This window comes from Tamandua tetradactyla, chromosome 10 (genome assembly GCF_023851605.1).
Source record: "Tamandua tetradactyla isolate mTamTet1 chromosome 10, mTamTet1.pri, whole genome shotgun sequence".
Classification (NCBI taxonomy): Eukaryota; Metazoa; Chordata; class Mammalia; order Pilosa; family Myrmecophagidae; genus Tamandua; species Tamandua tetradactyla.
The window spans coordinates 60,625,042-60,644,074 of record NC_135336.1 but is presented as its reverse complement, the minus strand read 5'-3'; the positions used below and the strand labels follow the sequence as shown (position 1 = coordinate 60,644,074).

The window sequence follows — 19,033 nt, the reverse complement described above, 5'->3', positions numbered from 1 at the left end:
TGTGTACTTTATTATTGGTAAGAGTTTTAAATAGTGGAATTTGAGTTTGTTCCTAAATTTTGTATATTAGAGTAAATTTTACAATGTTGACTTTACATCACACATGTGTTTTCCAATGTATCACCCACTGAGGGAGAAAGATATGGAATTAGTGGGATGCACGTAACTGATTATGCCCTAATGAAGGTAACCATCTTTGGTCATGTGGGTTTTGGTTGGAACAACATAAGAAAAGCAGTAGAGCTTCTGTGCCTCAAAGCACTTTGTTAAAAAGGTGAAGAGGCAGCCAATTAAATGGGAGAAAATATTTGGAAACCACATATTTGGTAAAGGCATGTTAACCTGTGTACATAAAGAAACTACACAGCTCAACAACAAAAGTGAAAGCATCCTAGTTATAAAATGGGTGTAGTATATGAATAAACAGTTTTCTGAAGAGTGAATACAGAAAACAAAGGGAGAGCTGCTCATCTTCATTAGCTATAAGAGATGCAAATTGAGATGACAATGAGATATAACCTCACATCTATAAAAATGGCTGCTATTAGACAAACAGGAAACTACAAATGTTGGAGAGGATGTGGAGAAATTGGAACACTTATTCACTACTGGTTGGAATGCATAATGGTTCAGTCTTTGTAGAAGAGAGTTTGGTGATTCCTCAGAAAACTAAATATTGAGTTGCCCTATGACCCGGCAATACCAATGCTCTATATATACCCAGAACAGCTGAGGGCAGTGACATGAACAGACATTTACAGATCATGTTCATAGTGGTGCTATTCACAATTGCCAAGAGATGGAAACAATCCAAGTGCCCATCAACAGACAAGTGAATAAACAAAATGTGATATATACATATGATAAATATTATGCAACAGTAGGATGAAATGATATCACTGAAACATAGAACAATGTGGGTGAACCTTGAGGACACACTGCTGAGTGAAATAAGTCAGACACAAAAGAATAGATACTGTCTGATTTCATTATTATGAATCTGGTAAAGGTAATCTCAAAGGTTACAGGATAGAATGTAGCAGACCTAGAGGTAGGACAGAAGCTAGAGATGGAGAAAAGTCTACCCAAAGAGGTTAAATCTAAATGCAAGGGAACAGATAGAAATGATGATAATTAATTAGTGTGTTTATAAATAACATTGCCATATGAAGGTGAATATGACTAAAAGGGAATTTTTAGTGCCATGATCCCACTGATTACATTTATGATTATAAATAAATTCTCACATGAACTATTTCAGTGGTTCAATAATGGACAAGGAGTGAATGGTAGAGGAATAGAGGAGGAAAACTAAAAATGCATGCCTATGGCCAATAGTTAACAGGCAGTTAAATAACGGTCATAGTTTGCTAAATCCCAATTACCATCACTCCTGTTGTCTTTTAAGAGCACCTGGGCCTCGAACTGAGACTATATATAGGATTCATGCACTAGGTTTACCTTCCTGGAACATACAGTTCCCAGAGGGTTTCTGTGTCAGATAAATCCTGAAACCCAGACGGACCAGCCTCTCCATGATTATCAATAGATAGCACCCCCCTTTCCTTCATTGTGGATGCCCCTTCTCAGCATAAGTCAGAATAGGCATTCCCCAAGGATACCTACAGCATGTGAGAGAGACTAAAGGAGAGGGAGGAGGTATAACACAGAAGATATTAATGACTCATAGAATTAGGAGTTATTATTCAGATGAGATTATATTTATATTGGGACTTGAAGTGTGGATGAAAAAGAAATAACTAATGTCCTAAAGCAGGATGTGGCTTGGTGCAACAAAGGAAACTGGAAACCTGTCTAGAACTTGGGGAAACCCTTGTGTAGTGACAGATGTCCTCTTGTGTGCTCACCTTAGGCTTCTATTTGTAGGTTAGTCTGGCACTATGGAAAGAAAGCAAAGAAATTGAGCATATGTGCTCTGAGGAACTCTGTGCTTTCATAGGAAGTCTTAGCATTGTGGTTGCCTCAAAAACAATGTTGAGTGTGCTAGGGAATTTTTCACATGACGTCTGCTGGTTGGGCAGGAGACATGATGGACTGATGAAAATTCATCATTACATAGTTTAGTCACAGCTGCCATGGTCCCTGGACACAGATTTTAATTTCCTTAATTAGACAACTTTGCTGTTTGAGCTGAAATTGTGCTTCTGCATGTGACTAGGTTCTTATAGAAGTAAACCAAATTATTTACATAAGTTATTTTTAGCTCAACATTCACTCACATGAATTCCTTTTTTAGCCTATATAGATTATTTTGCCCTAATATAAAATTGCGCGATTGACTAGATTTAAGATTCTTTTGGACGTTATTGAAATACTCCTGAAATTTCCTTTCCACATGAGACTAGTATTTTAAAATAATATATTTTGCAAGTGAAATGAAAAGTATAATTTATATAATTCACACTTTATATGTAGGAAAACCTGCAAGCAAATATATTCATGTCTTGGAAGCTTTACTTTTCTCAGTTTCCAATCAGGAAAAACGTTCATATTTTCTCTTTAAAGGAAGTCCCTACATTTATTATGGCATAGAGTGTTTTGAAGTTTGTTTGTTTAGTTCTAGATGATAAATTATTGGTCTTTAAGAATTCATTTTAATCTTCTGTTTAAAATACCAATCATAATAGCAAGCTTTATCCATTTTAGTATATAGTGATAAAAGAATTCCCTAAAATGCAATCTACTAGCAATATAAATTTAAAACACATAATCACAAAATTTATAGAAATTGGTGCTATATAATGCTATTTATTATTATCAAATATTTTAACAAGTTAAGAACAATTGATACATTGGATAGAATTCAACCATTTCTCACTAATTAGAATATGCTTTAATTCTCATTTTGAATAACTTCATTGAAATTCTTCTCTCAATTTAAATTATGTCTAAATCATATATCCATATTTGCTAATTTCTCTGATTGGATCTAGGCTGATAAAACCTAATTACTCTCATTAGTTCACTTACAAAATACATTTATTATCTCGAACATATTTTATGAATTATCAACTCTTACAGAGTTTTATGCCTTAAATGTTAATAATATAGAATTAATTTTCTCTGTAAGTTATAAATGATGACCTTCCTATTATTTGTAACCTCTTTTTATCCAGTATATCAATAGCAATTGATTAAAATAACAGACTCCAAGGAAAACTACAATAAAAATTTGAGACCCTCTTTTGCATTTTGAAAATCAGAGATGAAAATATCATGGGTAGTTAACTGATTGAGCTATTAGATATTTTTTCTGAATTTTAATATTCATAAACTTTATGGCACATATCATCAATTTGGCTAATCTTTACTTCTAGCTATTTTTTTTCCATGTTCAAATATCCTTTGAATAATCATAGAATACTATCATGTAATGCATGTATTGCAATCTTCTAAAATTGATGTCATATTCTGTAAATTACTTATATTAATGCTGTAGAGTATCTCGTTATATGAATTAGTATATTTTTACTTGGGAAAAAATTTTAAAGAGTCATTCTACAAGGGCAAAGACTGGCCTCCATTTTCTACCCTATACTATATTTGATGGAGTATTAGTCATTTGAGCAATATAATGGTTTTCAAAAAGGTTCAGGTTTCTAGATAGCTCCAAAATGAGGCAAATAATTAGTACTGGCATCTTCTATTCCCCTTTTCCTAATGAAAATGAATCTCATTTCACAATCAGTACCTAAATAAAAGGCCAAAAAAGTAAATTTATTAAACCAGGAGCTTTGAAACAATTATTATATGATGTCAAATATTGCCATTCACTTGGAATGAAAGCTAACAGTGTTTGGACTTACAATTTTTTGCAACTTCTTCCTAGACCAGCATTAAAATTAAGAAGTAAAAATAAATGATAATCATATGGAATTGTTGAAACAACCTCTCTATTTAACTCATGTTAAGTAAAACATCTTATCTATAATATAACTCTAATGTGTGTGTACATGTCTGTATAATTTTACAGATGAGAAATGGGGACAATAATAACAATTTCATGTTTGTTGTGATCATATGCCACAAAATTGAGACTCAAGTTTTTAGAGTTCTTCAAGACATATAGAGATGAAATAAAGTTAGTAGCATTTAGTGTGTAGCAGTGATAGGGAGATTTTGTATTTGAAAGGTCATTTTCTTGATCCAGTTGTCATATTGACCAAGGTGTCTTTCATCAAATTGCTTTCAGCAAATTTGTTTTCAGCCACATATGGGATCAAGAAGAAAGGATGAGGGTGGGCCACGGTGTCTCAGGAGGCAAGAATGCTTGCCTGCCATGCTAGAGGACCCGGGTTCGATTCCCGGTGCCTGGCCATGTTAAAAAATAAAGGAAGAAAGGATGAAAGAGCATACTGAAGAGATAAGCTGTAGACAGAAGATAAATCAATAATGATTTATAATGGTAGGTCATCTATTTGGGCATTTTAAAAACTTTAAGGCAGTTCTCTTTAAGTGGATTAACAATTATTAAGACCACCCACTTTTAAAAATGTATTTGAAAGACAGCCTAAGGAAAAATCTGTGTTTAATGCATTTTCACACATTATTTGGTTTATAGAAGAATGATCACAGTACCTGAAAAAAATATTTTATATATATATAGTTATATATTTTATATATATCACACATATATATATGATCTATAAAAGTATTATATATATTGTTGTATACTGTATATATATTACATATATATATATATATATATATATATATATATATGAAATATATAAAACTCCCAAGTAATTTTAGGATTTCTTAGTCATCATCCTTGTTGATGTGGAGTAAAGGGGAGAAAGGATTCAAATAATGTTTTGTTTTAACTACTCCAAAAAAAATTACATATTTGTATTTATGTTCTAATGAATCAAATGACATGGCTGATTTTGAAAGGCTGTTTTTTCAGATCTAATGGAATCTTATTTTAACCTACTTTCTGATGGCAAATAACTCAATGTTTTATAATCTATAATAAATTTAGTAATATCAAGTTCTTTACATGATGTTTATTAATTAAATACATCTATTTGGAGATCTTAATGGGCAAATTATTTTACTAACAGATGAAGAATGTATGATTGTTTATTTTTGATATTTATGAGAGAGCTATAAATTATGCCTTTTTTTTTTTTTTTTTTTTTTTGCATGAGCAGGCACTGGGAATCGAACCCAGGTCTCTGGTATGGCAGGTGAGAACTCTGCCTGCTGAGCTAACGTGTCCCCCCTATAAAGTATACTTTTTTATTTTAAAAAATAGCTTTCATTTGGCTCTAGCCTGCCCATCTCAAACTATTTTGGAAAGCTTACCATGAAACAAGAAAATATTATAAAAATTAATAAGAAGTACATATGCATATGTGTATAATATTTATTCATTTATAATGATGTTAAAGTCAATTCTGCTTTATGATCATAGTAATCCCTCTCCAGGCAATACCCATTTCCCCCATTGATTAATGCAGCATCACTGAGTTTTCAGAAGGCTGTTTTTTAATTTGACTGGTCAGGAAACATTTTCCCTGTTGAAAAACAGGTGTAAATGTCAATACTAAAGATAAGAGAGGGATCTCATGCTGTTTTCTGATGTCTCCAGTACAGACAATTCAGCAGGTAAAATCAGGAGATTGAGTGGGGCTATTTACCAGAAATAAAGCACTAGAAAATTTTTGGTATAACTCAAAGACTTGAACTGAGAGAATGACAGGAAGCCTTTGAATGACTACATCATCTGTCCAACAATCTGAATATATAGGGGCTGTGTGGCAAACGTGAAATCAAGCCCCAGCATAGTAATTACAGGTAATTTGCGAACTGTTTCTAATTCCCTTACTGTGTAAATTATATGCCATCTACTTGAGTCATGATTTGCCTCTGAGGATCTCAGAGCTTGACATTAGTTGTACTGTTTTATGTTCTCTGCGCTGCTCTTCATATTTGCAGCTGGTTCTGAGTGAAAGGAAGGAAGATTTTGGCATTTAACACTAAGCTTTTCTTTGTTATCTTCCCTGTATTTGAATCTACTGTTCAGCAACTTTGACTAACTGTGGATTGGAGGTTCAGTGCTATGGTGCGAGTCTATGTTCAATAACGTTTCCTGGGTCTGCCATGTGAAAATAAATCTTAAACCTCTCGGAATATTGGGTTTCGTGCTAGTTCACTCAATACTTGTTAAAGATTCCTAGGTACTGCAAAATGGTTAGAAGGCGTTACCAGCTAATCAGGGTAAGAATTGCAAGATTCTAAGCTGTACATTAACCTCGTTTGTAAGAAAAGAGAAGCAAAATAATAATAATAATTGGCTTCTATTTTGTTTCTAAATATTATTGCCATCCTATTTCCTATCAAACTTTCCTAAAGGGGAAAAAATAGCATTTAACATGCATACGCTCATTCATCGTTAACATTTCTTTAATCTTATATGGTGGTGTTATTTGTGTTTATTTCTGTATGTGTGTTTCTTTGTTTACTTCTCTGACAAAGCATGTTATTTTTTTTTTACCTATCTGTATTTTGCTACTGCATGTAAACCTTTTAAATGGCTCAGCGAATAAACAAATTCTTGTCATTTTTAATTTCACTCAAATATTACCAAAAACCTGCTTATTTGAAAATACTGCTTCAAGTTTTTCTTTCCCTTTGTGTTGAAGCATAAAAAAAGAAGTGAAAAAAAATGACAGGAACTGTACGGTACAATCCATATTGTACCTGATAACCTCGTTAAGCCTATAAAAGTTAAACCTAAATAAGGTATATGTATTTATAATTTGAATCATCTGTGTTTCTCTTTTGTTTGCATGATATGATTTTGTTTTATATTTTGTTTTTTTCCACTCACCAGATGTTCCCAACACTTTGCATCCCACTACTATCATCCCCTCCCTTACCACTGCAACAGTTACAACCACTGTAGCCATAACAACCAGCCCAACCACATCTGCAACAACCAGCAGCATAAGAGGTACAGTATGATTCTTTGTTATGGCCTGGAAAACACATTAAAATATAGCTTTTTAGGGTTTTATTTTAAAGGATAGAAAAACTGAGATCCAGTTTTATTTTATTACAAGAAGTAATTAAGTTACCTAAATTATTATCAATTAGGGTTATTGGAATAGAATATGAGCCGAGATGGTGCTTTGGTACTTTTTTTTTAGTGTCACTTATCACGATAATCAATATATTCTAGAATATATGTAAAAATATATGGAGTCCTCCAAAGTTGGGCAAACTTTAAAAAGTGAATATGGGGCATTGTTTTTCCTGTGCTTTGACAGAATAAAAACAAATAAGATGTTCAAGGACACAGAGGTAGCTTTTGCTATTTTTAGGATCCTAGTTTGATGTTAATGTCTCGTTATTCCTCTGCAACTAGAATAAAATTCCTACAATGTTGAATCCATTCTAAAATTGACATAATCCCCGGGTCGTTATAAACTATTCATGATGTAGAAACTTCAGGTAAATATTCAGTATATATGTGATCTTAAAGTGATTTGTCTAGTATATCTATATATTTTACCACTGGACTGTTCTAATTAAGAATGTTCTAAAGTTTCCAGGATGATAGAAATTCATATTTGGCTCTATGAGTAATTCTGGTATCATCATACAAATGAACATTTTTTGATTCAAGGAGAGCAACCTTGAGGAAATTGAGGCTATCATTAAGGGAAAAAGAAATAATTACATTGTGGTTGAGAAATATTTTTTAAAGCATTCCTTAGTAGTCATTAAGTTGTTAGTAGATTATGAAAAAGCAAAGTTGTTCAAGCACAACATAGAAAAACATGCTTTAAACTTTATTTTAACATAAGTAATGTTTACAGAGTATTTGTCATAATTAAGTCTGTCTTTTCCTTAATTCTTATCTGTGTTTTATGTCATGTTGGTTGTACTAATATGTGTTAAACTTAACAATTTCACTTGAAAAATCATGGGGACTTTAATGCATGTAATTAAGTTGTACTAAAGAAATGCTTAATATTATTTTCCTTCACCTACAAAGGTTGTCTGAACAGACACTGTGTTTTTCTTTGGACTTTTATTACTTCTTGGTGTTCAATTAAGTTGCTAGTTTCTACTTAACTGTTATCATGGTCTTCCTTTCTTTGGTCCCAGAAAAAAACTCTGTTATCTCAAAACTGAAAATTGTCTAATTTTAATAATCATGTCAACCACATTCTATAATGCAGAAAATGGTTAACTTAATAACTTCAATAATATTAGCAGCAATAATTTCTCAAAAATGCCTAGGTTTATTTTAATATTACTAAGCAAGCATTATTTTTACAAAATCTACAAAAGAGAAGAGATTGAAGATTTTACACATAATTTATACAAGAATACATGTAATTAAAATGAAGGGAAAAGGTAAAAATATTTTATAATATAATATGAATTAAAACACACGCACAGTTCTACTTTGCTTTAATTTGTTATTTTTTTTCTGAAGGTTGCCACAAACTGAATTCAAATGAAATGCAATTGTTGTATGCTTGCAATCTCTATGATAGTGTTAGCTTCTGACTATACAAACAAATCAGTATGATGGAAAAGGAGGGAGGTGCATTGACTTCATTGAAAAAAAAATCCATTTATAACACAAAAGCCCAATAATTATTTATTACTTTCTTTTTCAGCAAACATAATTGGAGTGCCTAATATATGTACGGCACTGTGTTGGGCCCTAAAATTATGGGAATTTAACTTATTGCATCTAAAATCACTAGCTATTAAATGAATGACTTCCCCCCCAAACAACCAGTGTTGTGCTTAATCTTAAATGAATAGTATTCATGTTTTTTTGAGAGATTTTTCATACCTCTTTGAAAGCAGGACACTAGAAAAAATGTATTTTTATATTATAGTTGTAACTGAGAGTAAAATAAGAAAAGAAGAGTCTCCTTTCAACGTGAAGTTAACAACATTCTTTTATATCCGTTCATATGAAGCTTATGCGGAACTTGACCTATTGCATTTTAACCTGCCTCTTAAAATGGAACCAATTTTCTATTTGTTCAAGGTAAATTGAATTTTTTCGGGATGTTTCTGTGAATGTTACATGATAGACTCTGAAAGCGTTAAAAAATTAAGCTTTCTCTCATACAAACACACAAACAAACATACCTCAGACACACTCACTCACACTCATACACACATACAAACGATCACCCTTTTTACTTAAGGGTTGGAAGATAATATTTTCCAAATGCCACCAAGATTTTTGGAAGTGAAAATGTATTTTGCATGTTAGGCAATCCAAATTATCGATTTTCTGAGGAAAAAAAGATAGCAGCATTGACATTCTATGATAACCTATCTTCAATAGCAACAAAAAAGAAGAAATGTTGCCAAGCTCACCTACATCACTAATGCTCTTATTCCATTCAGGGGGGATTTATTCAGTTAATAAATAGTGTTACAACTTTTACACTTTATTCCCATAAGTAATGCACACCATTTGTGCACTTCTATTACATTTGTGCTTTTAGTGCAATTTTATTTTCAACAGGATTCATTTATTTATAAATTAAACAAAGATTTTTCAAAACAGTGGTTAGAAAATGGAATCACAGTAAGAATACACTGACTAAGAACAGCTGAGAACTAGAGAAGGAATATTTCCAACCTGAAAATGTCCCTTTAGTTGACTTATTTTATCCCTTTCTCTCATGCAATAATCTGAAATAAGCTAAAAACACTTGATTTCATTAGGTTTGAATGGATTTCTTTGAATTTCACAAACTATAATATTTATTCATGTCTATTGAATAAATAATATACAAATGAATCACTGTTAATATCTCCAACTACATGCATTCAATACACTTTGTTGCTGAGTTTTTGATCCTATGATTTCACAAACATCTGATTTATAATACATTTCAAGAATCACAGATCTAACAGTATTGGGAATCAAAATGGAATGGAGCAAAAGAAATTCTCAAACAGTCAGTTGTAACCCTGATACTTTGCTCCTCTCCTCTGTGTCTGAAATGCATCCTTATTTTATAAAAAAGAAGTATCAACCATATGGTGGAAAAGCTGTCAATGAGCAGTGTCCTATTGCGAATAAGAATGTTTAAACATGGAGAAGCAAACCAACTTGAGCAGTCATGAACAAGATAGAGAACAAGGCAGCCCTAGAAACATGGTTAGCTGTGAATTTTATTTCTTCTGGTCACAAGCCCTTTGACCTTGGATGATGAATCAGATTGAGCCTCAATTTGGTCAATGAAATAAATGAGAAGCACGTCATAGAAATATACAATTTCATAGTTGTCTTGAGTTTTGGATGATATCTAAACTTCTCAAAATATTATCTGCCCTCATTATATGAAAGGACTATAACTCATTTCATTTTAGCAAAACAAATGTGTTTATATGAGGTTACAACATACAATTAACAAAATGGTAGATTTCTCCGATATGTAATTATAGTTTTAATTCTGGCAAAATTGTTTGGTGTTAGAGTGCTAATTACTTTTTAATTTCAAACTTATTTTTTATTGATTATATGAAGAAAAACATTATATCAAAGTTGTACTAGAGTTTAAGGAAACACCAATGTGTGTGTATATATATACATATACACATATAGGCATATATATGAGTTCTGTGTATACATTTTACATGTATATAATCATGTATTATATATATATGTTGAAGAATCACAATAGTTCATCAATTTTCCATGCAGTCTATAGTATCCATGATTTACCTCATATATCTAAAATCTGAATATTTTATAGATCTTTGCAAATATTTCCATTATAAAAGATTATTACCACAACACATTTTAATTTCTGCTTTTGGAAATTGTAGTTTTTAAGACTGGTGGCCTGACTAGCCCTATCATTCAAAAGCGCATATAGAAATTTTCCTATAAAAGTTTTTTAGGTCACTATGATAACTTAGGAATTAAATGTGGCATTTTATAAAATGTTTCTGCATCTGATATGATTTCTGATATTGATGTACAGATTATTTGTACATGATATGTGTAATTTGAAAAAAAATTCATTTTTCTCATATTTCATTTTTCTCATAACATGATTTCAATTTCATAATAACCATCTTTATTAGCTCCTTCATTGTGCAGATGGGAAAATAAAGGTGTGGAAAGTTCAGGAAACATATATAAGGTATATATTTAAGCCTACTTACCATTATTTTAAAAATTAGAATTTATAACTGAAACTTAGATTTAGCAGAGTGGAAATCTACAAAAAACATCTTTGAACTATTAATGGAAATTTGTTTTTGCTTGTGCAGGACTATAAATGCATGTACATATAGAGATGAGCTGATAGAAATAAGGAAAAGATGTAGAATATCTGACATGCTCCCTACCCTAATACAAATAGTTCCTTCAACATATCAGAAATGGATAAAAATTCCCAAGAATTGTAATAAAATTGTTCATGCCTTTTATGTAAAAATCATGTTAAAACACTGAATGAAGCTGCATCTGAGCTATAGGTTTTTTTGTTTGTTTGTTTGTTTGTTTTTTTACTATTATTATTACTTTTTTTTTTTCTCTATATTAACATTCTATATCTTTTTCTGTTGTGTTGCTAGTTCTTCTAAACCGATGCAAATGTACTAAGAAACGATGATCATGCATCTATGTGATGATGTTAAGAATTACTGAATGCATATGTAGAATGGTATGATTTCTAAATGTTGGGTTAATTTCTTTTTTTCCGTTAATTAATAAAAAAAAAATAAAATTAAAAAAAAAAATCCAAATGAGTTATTGGTCCAAATACAGATATGGTTTTATATAATACCATGAGATGGCAAAATCATAATTTTAAATTAATAAAAGCTGTATCATTTGTCTGGTAATCTAAATCAATCTACTAATTATAATAAATCCAATTGCAATGGAACTTTATTTCAGAATGACACAGCAAAATGAAAAACAAGGGATTTTTTCTAATTAAGATATGAAATTATCCAGAACTAGAGCCATAATGACTAAACTCACAAAATATTTAAATGTTCACAATTTAATTTCATACTAATTTTGTTACATATGCTTAAGAATGTAATATTAAGTGAAATATTTTAAATCGTCCAAGTAGAATAGAATGACTTTTAGCACATAACTGGAATGAATGTAGCAAACATCTAGAAATTATAGGCCTGTGATTTTTAGTTGATATGCTATCATTGTCTTAAGAAATGATCTTAATCATGAAACTTAATTATTTAAATGTAAACAGGGACCGATTTGATGATTAAGTATAATTCTAAAATATTGATTTCTAAAAGATCTTAATAATTATTACTTTTATAAATAGCTGCTTTTCCCTCTAAAGACTTTTATAAGCAATCTTACACATGAAATGGAGCTATATAAATTAAAAATAGAAGTTCCTTAAGTGTTTACTATATGCCGCTAGAGAAGTTGACATAAAATTGTAAAATTCCACTCATATTTAATATAGGCATTCTAAATTAACCACACATGCCTAAAATGTGGATTATGCAATATGATTATTGGCATGCGGTTAGCTTTACATCAGCATCATTTCCTCTCTTTGACTTCAAAATAAAGTAAAATAAACAAAAAAATGCACATATGTACTCTTAAAACCACTCCATGGAACATTTATTTAATGAAATCAGGTTAAAAATCTGGCCTGTTCTTCTATTCTCTATATCTTTTATACCAAAAAGCCAAACAAACAAACAAAAACAAAAAACTCCTGTCTACTTTGTTTTGTTTTCCCTTTTTTCTCTATTCTGTTCTCCTACCTTTCTTTTTTGATTTAGAAAATCAAAAAAAAAAATGATAAAGATTAAAAAAAAATACTTAGAACAAAAGAAAAAGAGAGACAACACTGAGAAAGAATGAATGGAGTAAATTCGTTATAGCTCTGAGTTAGTCACTATAAACGCATGCAAATAGAGCACTTGGAATAGTGGAATACATCATCTTGACACAGTTAAATCCCACAGTGTGCAAATCAAGAAGTTGTTTATGAGCTTGTATTATGAGTGTTTAGCTATTAAAAATGTTTCTGGTTTTATTGGTAGTAATAAAACACAATTTGCATGGTGTCATGAGCTTTTAAAAATTAAGTGTCAATATGTTGTTCTTTGTTTTTTTTTTTCAGCTAGACAAATTTAAGTATTAATTCTGTAACCAGATGGTCCATATAGAAAAACATGCTTATCTGAAAAACAGTCAGGTTGCTACAATTAGGCTGTAAATGTAGCTAAATTTCTATTAATCTTTTAAAAAACATGATTATTACATGCGGTTTACTCAATTTTTATCTTAAATATGTGAAACAAAGTTCATAATGAGAACAAAATACTTGGAGAGAACAAATAACAAGGATACTATACAGTTAGAAGCACTTGTTGTATTATTCAAGGAGAGCAAGGAATGCTGAAGTTATTCTGTACATTCTTTTGGTGGATCTTATTTGGAATAAGAATGTATAACCCTAGTTATATATGAACGTTTCTAAAACAGAATGGAACATTTGCCTCTGGCTTGTTTGAAGTTGAACTCTGAAAAAGGTTTTTTAAAAAATCATTAAATATTTGCCTATTTATTTTTGGCATTTGGAAAATAAACTATGTTCATATTTTCTTTTCACTACCACCTATTAAGGGAAGCAGAACACTTAAGCTCTATTTTATTTTCTAAGAGCACTCTTGTGGCTTGTGCAATGTGCATCAAACATTTTTTTTTTTAGTTACATTTTAACCTTGTTTATTTCTTTGGCCCAGATCAATTTCAATGGGAATTTTTGTCCCATTAGTTTATATTTCTTTTAAGTAACTAGGCTACTAGTATTGTTTTTACCTTTACAAATCTGAACGGTCAAAACTGACTTCATACTAATAATTTTAGAATTAATTTACTCTAATAATACATGTATTTTCCTGTTAAAAAAAAAAAACAACTTCTAAGCAAAACAATATGTAATTTTCCATAGTAGAGTATGACCATTTCATTAAATTCACTGTCATATATATATATGTATTAAATTAAGAATTTGCTGTGATTATTGTATTATATTCTTTATAGTATTCAGAAGGCTCCTTGCTTGCAAAATAGCAAGACTAATGTGAATCAGATATTATTGGAATAATAATCCATTTTATGTTTGAAAGCATGGACCCATTTATGAATAAATGCATTTCCAGGAAATCTTTAAAATTATTTTAATAATCATTAATAAACCAAACTAGTTGTATCTTTCTTGAATCAATGAACTAAATTTATGAGCTTTGCCTTTGAAGCTGAAAAGATTGCCAGCACTGCCCTTGCTTCTTTGACGTTCTACTCCAAACACAGTTAATAATCTCCTGTGTAAGCTTGGTGGAACACCGAATTGATACTAATTATACCAACTCTGGGATGGAAGGCGACCTTGACTTTTGCTGGAACTTTTTGACAGGACAATCAATAAGAGCAAATGCCACAAAGCATGACTTCTGAGAAGGGTCTAATATAATCTATTAACTTCGGGAAGTTCATGGAATTGCATTAAGTGCTCAGATAATTATAATATTTTAAAACAACTCTTGCTTCAATACAGCAGTTTCTTATTGCTCTAGAATTCACATAATGTCCCATTAGCTTTCTGTATTCATTTAAATTAAACTATGGTCAGAAAATTAAAAGCTACTTGATGCAGAGTATGTATAAAGTAATTACAAGATAAGGAGGAAGAGTTTTCTAAATGGCTTGTGAAATAAGTGCATAATATTTATACAATTTTAGCATCAGTATTGCTTCTGCTGAAGCTGTAATAATAATTAAAAATAAATATCTGTACAGAATGAATAAGAAAAATAACTAAGAAAGAACAATGTTCTCTATAGGTCCACTAGATTTAGATGATTGCAAAAAAAAAAAAAAAACACTCAAGATCATTGATGTATAACGTTTTAACAGTTAAAATTCTGAGTTCAACAGTTTTAAAGAAGCAAGGGTCAGGGTGGGCCACGGTGGCTCAGCAGGCAGAGTTCCTGCCTGCCATGCTGGAGACTGGAGACCTGGGTTCAATTGCCCATACAAAAAAAAAAAAAAAAGCAAGGGTCAACAGAATTATTATAAATGCTAACAAAGTTGTGTAAGAACAGAAATTAAACTTTCTTCACCAATATTTTAAAAAAATTATGTTAGTATAAAGGGAAGTCCATTTGAGGAGTTCGGTATAATAAACAGAAATACCTAATTTAAGTCAAGTTGTTTTTCATCTTAGAAAAAAAAATAAAGACTACTCCAGTATTCCCAGGACTATCTTATTCAACTCACAGTTAAGCAAAGAATGCTAAATAAAGTGTTTAAGGTGAAGCAATTCTGAACAGACCCGATTTACAGCATGTTACTCAGGATGTCAGGAAGAAACTGATGACAGTCACATAGGGGCATAGCTAAAAGGGATCTGATAAAAAGACTTTTAAAGTTATGGAAAGATTTCAGGGAATATATAAGGGATGGAGAAGCACACTGGAACTAGTGCCAGTGAGATGCTATTAGCACTAAAAGACCTAAAGGGAAAGCTGAAGTGAATGGTGTTATCTTAGCCAGAGAATAATTAGAGCCAAGGAAAGGGGGAAAGTTTGAAAAGAGTAATAGTCAGAAAAGTGTCTAGCCAGTACTAGAACCTCAGCTAGAGAGGGATATTGGCAGAGGAGAGATCAAATACAGGATTTCTATCTCCTCCTGCCTTCCAAAATTCTTCTGTTCACTGAATCCGGCTGGAAATCAGAGGTTGAGAAATGTAGACAAAGCAGTGCAGAGAAGTTTTTCTCCCAGAGCATGCCAAAAAAGGATAGTGATAGATATGGAAACTTCTAGTTTTCTAGCTGCTGGAATGTGATATACCAGAAATGGAATGGCTTTTAAAGGGGGAAATTTATTAAGTTGCAAGTTTAAAGACTTAAGGCTGTGAAATTGTCCCAATTGAAGCCAGTCTATAAAAATGTCCAAATTAAGGCACGAAGAAGAGGTTACCTTCATTCAAGAAAGACTGATGACATTTGGAGTTTCTCTCTCAACTGGAAAGGCACGTGGCGGATATGGCAATGTCTGCTGGCTTACTCTCCAGGCTTCTTGTTTCATGAAGCTCTCTGAGGAGCATATTCCTTCTTCATCTCCACAGGTCTCTGGCTGCATGGGCTCTCAGTCTGTGGCTCTGAAAAGACTCTTTCCAAAATGTTTCCTCTTTTAAAAGATTGCAGTAAACTAATCAACACCCACCTGAAATGGGTGGAATCACAACTCCATGGAAGCCTTCTAATCAAAAGTTACCACCCACAATTGGGTGGGTCACATCTTTGTGGGAACGCTCAAAAAGCTCCCAGCCAGCAATATTGAGTGAGGATTAAAGGACATGGCTTTTCTGGGGTACACAACAGATTCAAACTGGCACAGAGCAAATGGAGGTTGAACAACAGACCAATATTTACAATATGTCATCTAATTTGCTCACTTAGACTTTCAGACTGTATTTTAGCTTTGGATTTCTCTTGTAGGCAGACATATCACAAGTATATATATATGGCTATGGAGGCTTATGGTGGTGATAAAAAATGGCAGCCCTCCCAATTCACTTTGATATATAATTTCCCTTTCCAGGCTACAACTGGAAAGAGACAAACACTTTAGACAGTAGAGGGCAGATTATGAAATTGTATAGGGCTGGCTTTGTTATTAGATACAAAAACATCTAGAATATCTCTTTTGTCCTCTAAATAATCCATTTTCAAAGAGAGCACCCTTTGAATCTTGAGGTGAAATATACCCATCTAATTGATTGAGCAGTGAACTTTTGTACTTGTATATAAGGAAACTACTTGTCTTGACTTGAAGTGTTTTGAGAATCTTGACTGCAGGAGGGAAAGCTTTAAAAAATGAGCTTGCAGTAAGTTAATAATAAACTGACTGATATATCCTATTAATTTTCTAGTAAAGGAATTTTAATGTCACTTGGACAAATAATTTTGAGTCCTGAGATAGTAACTTTAAAAAAAAAAGTGATTTTCATGAGAGAAGATTTTTGAAACAGCAATCACAGCCCTTCATATCTAGCATGATTTATCTGCCTTTGATATTTTCAAACTATGTATGTATTATTAATTCCATTAAGTTGGCAGATAGGAAACGTGTAAAATAAAAACAATTTAGCTCACTTTCACTCTGCAGTGCACTTACTTGTCTGTATTATAGCTGTGTCCCTTAGAATTTTACCACTGATAGGCCAAGAAGTTATATTCTCAATAGGATAATCGAATACTTTATATAAAGATTAAAGATGATAACCCAATTTTTTCTGACATTTCTAGATATCTTACTCCCCAGTTTTGAGAATTAGCTGGAAATTGAGCACTATATCCTCAAAATTGTGTTTTAAGGAAGTAAAAATGCAAACCCCCCTACACTTTTATATTAGTTTTGCAAAATTAAATCTAAATTGCGTTCAATCTTGAATTCAAGTCAAAAGAAAGGCATATACAAATGAGAAGGAAGTTCCAGTAGTTGTTTCATTTTACTCCTTTGTATTTATGTTTATAGTTACCTGATTCAACATTTGACAATATATCAATGTAAGATTTTTCCATGATAATATATCAATGTGGAATTCTTAAGATAACATTTTTAATGAAGTGGTGCTTCAATAAAAACTAAAAAATAATAGGCAGCACAATCTGAATGTGACTTAACTGTTTTATTGGGTTAAAAAAAGAACACCATTATCTGTACAGGGCATGGGTAGGTGAAGCTATTTGATGGAGGGGAGGGGACCAGGATATTTTGGTTGTCATCTTGATTTAACCTCTGTGAGTGTGATCTTGGACAAAGTCAATTCTCTCTGTAACCCGGGTGGGCTATATGAACTCCAAGATGTTTCTCAATTCTTGTTTTCTGTGAAATATAATATGAATATTTAACTCTCTCATCAAAATTTCAGGGCGCATACACTTTCTGGTATATTTCAAACAGAATTTGTTCAGTGGAATGTGTTACTTAATTTCAGTAATTCTCTCAATAAAACTCCAATTAGTTTATGCTTGAATTTTCTGAAAAGCTAAAAGATGAAAGATGAATTATTGTACCCTAACCACAATATGGGATATTTTGTCACTGTTTCTCAGCCATATGCCCATATCTCCTCCCATAACTTCCATTTTCATACTAATTTCTCTCCATTTTCTCTTGCATGCTTTTACACACCTAAACATGATTCTAACTATAAAATTTGCAACTTCACGTTATGGTGGTAAAATAAATATTGAGTTCCAGCTATGATATCTATTATATAAATGTATATGATCTATTTTCACATCTAAATAACTAGTCCAGGTCTCTAAGGATCAACTATTTTGTAATCAAGTGAAAATCCACAGCTTAAACAAATGTTGCGATACTGTTCTGTTAGAATTTAAGAATGACCCATTTTGCTTAAATTAAAATAAAATGGGGTGGGCAACAGTGGCTCAGTGGCAGAGTTCTCACCTGTTATGCCAGAGACCAGGGTTTGATTCCCTGAGCCTGCCCATGTTAAAAAGAGAAAAAAAAATCTTTAAGGGTGCATGGGTGGTTCAGGGGTAGAATGCTCACCTGCCTGCCATTTAGGAGACCCGGGTTCAATTCCTGGACCATGCACCTAAGAAAAAAAAAAAAAGAAAGAAATGGTTCTGTAGTAAAATAAAATGGTTTCTGGACTCAGACCATTTGGGCTCATATCTCACTCGACACATATCAGCTCTGTGACTATTCTAAAATGTGCCTTAGTTTCCTCACCTGTTAAGTGTATATTAATAGTGCAAACCTCATAATTTAGGTTTTTTTAGGATTATATTCATGAAACATATTTAAGCAATGTCTGGCACATGATAAACACATAATAGTTGTTAATTTTCTGAAAATTAACTAACCCAAACTGTATAAGATAAAATGCCTTTTTCTTTTGCAAACATTGATAGCAATTAACAAGTGATGGTTACAATGTATGGTAGGTAGACCATCCTTTAA

General features: G+C 31.9%; 1 protein-coding gene across 1 annotated transcript in view; it reads left to right on the top strand.

Annotated features, from left to right (window-relative positions):
• The window catches only part of CADM2 (cell adhesion molecule 2), a 171,687-nt gene that overhangs the window by 84,049 nt on the left and 68,605 nt on the right, over nt 1-19,033 (top strand). The gene's annotated exons all lie outside the window — the stretch shown is intronic.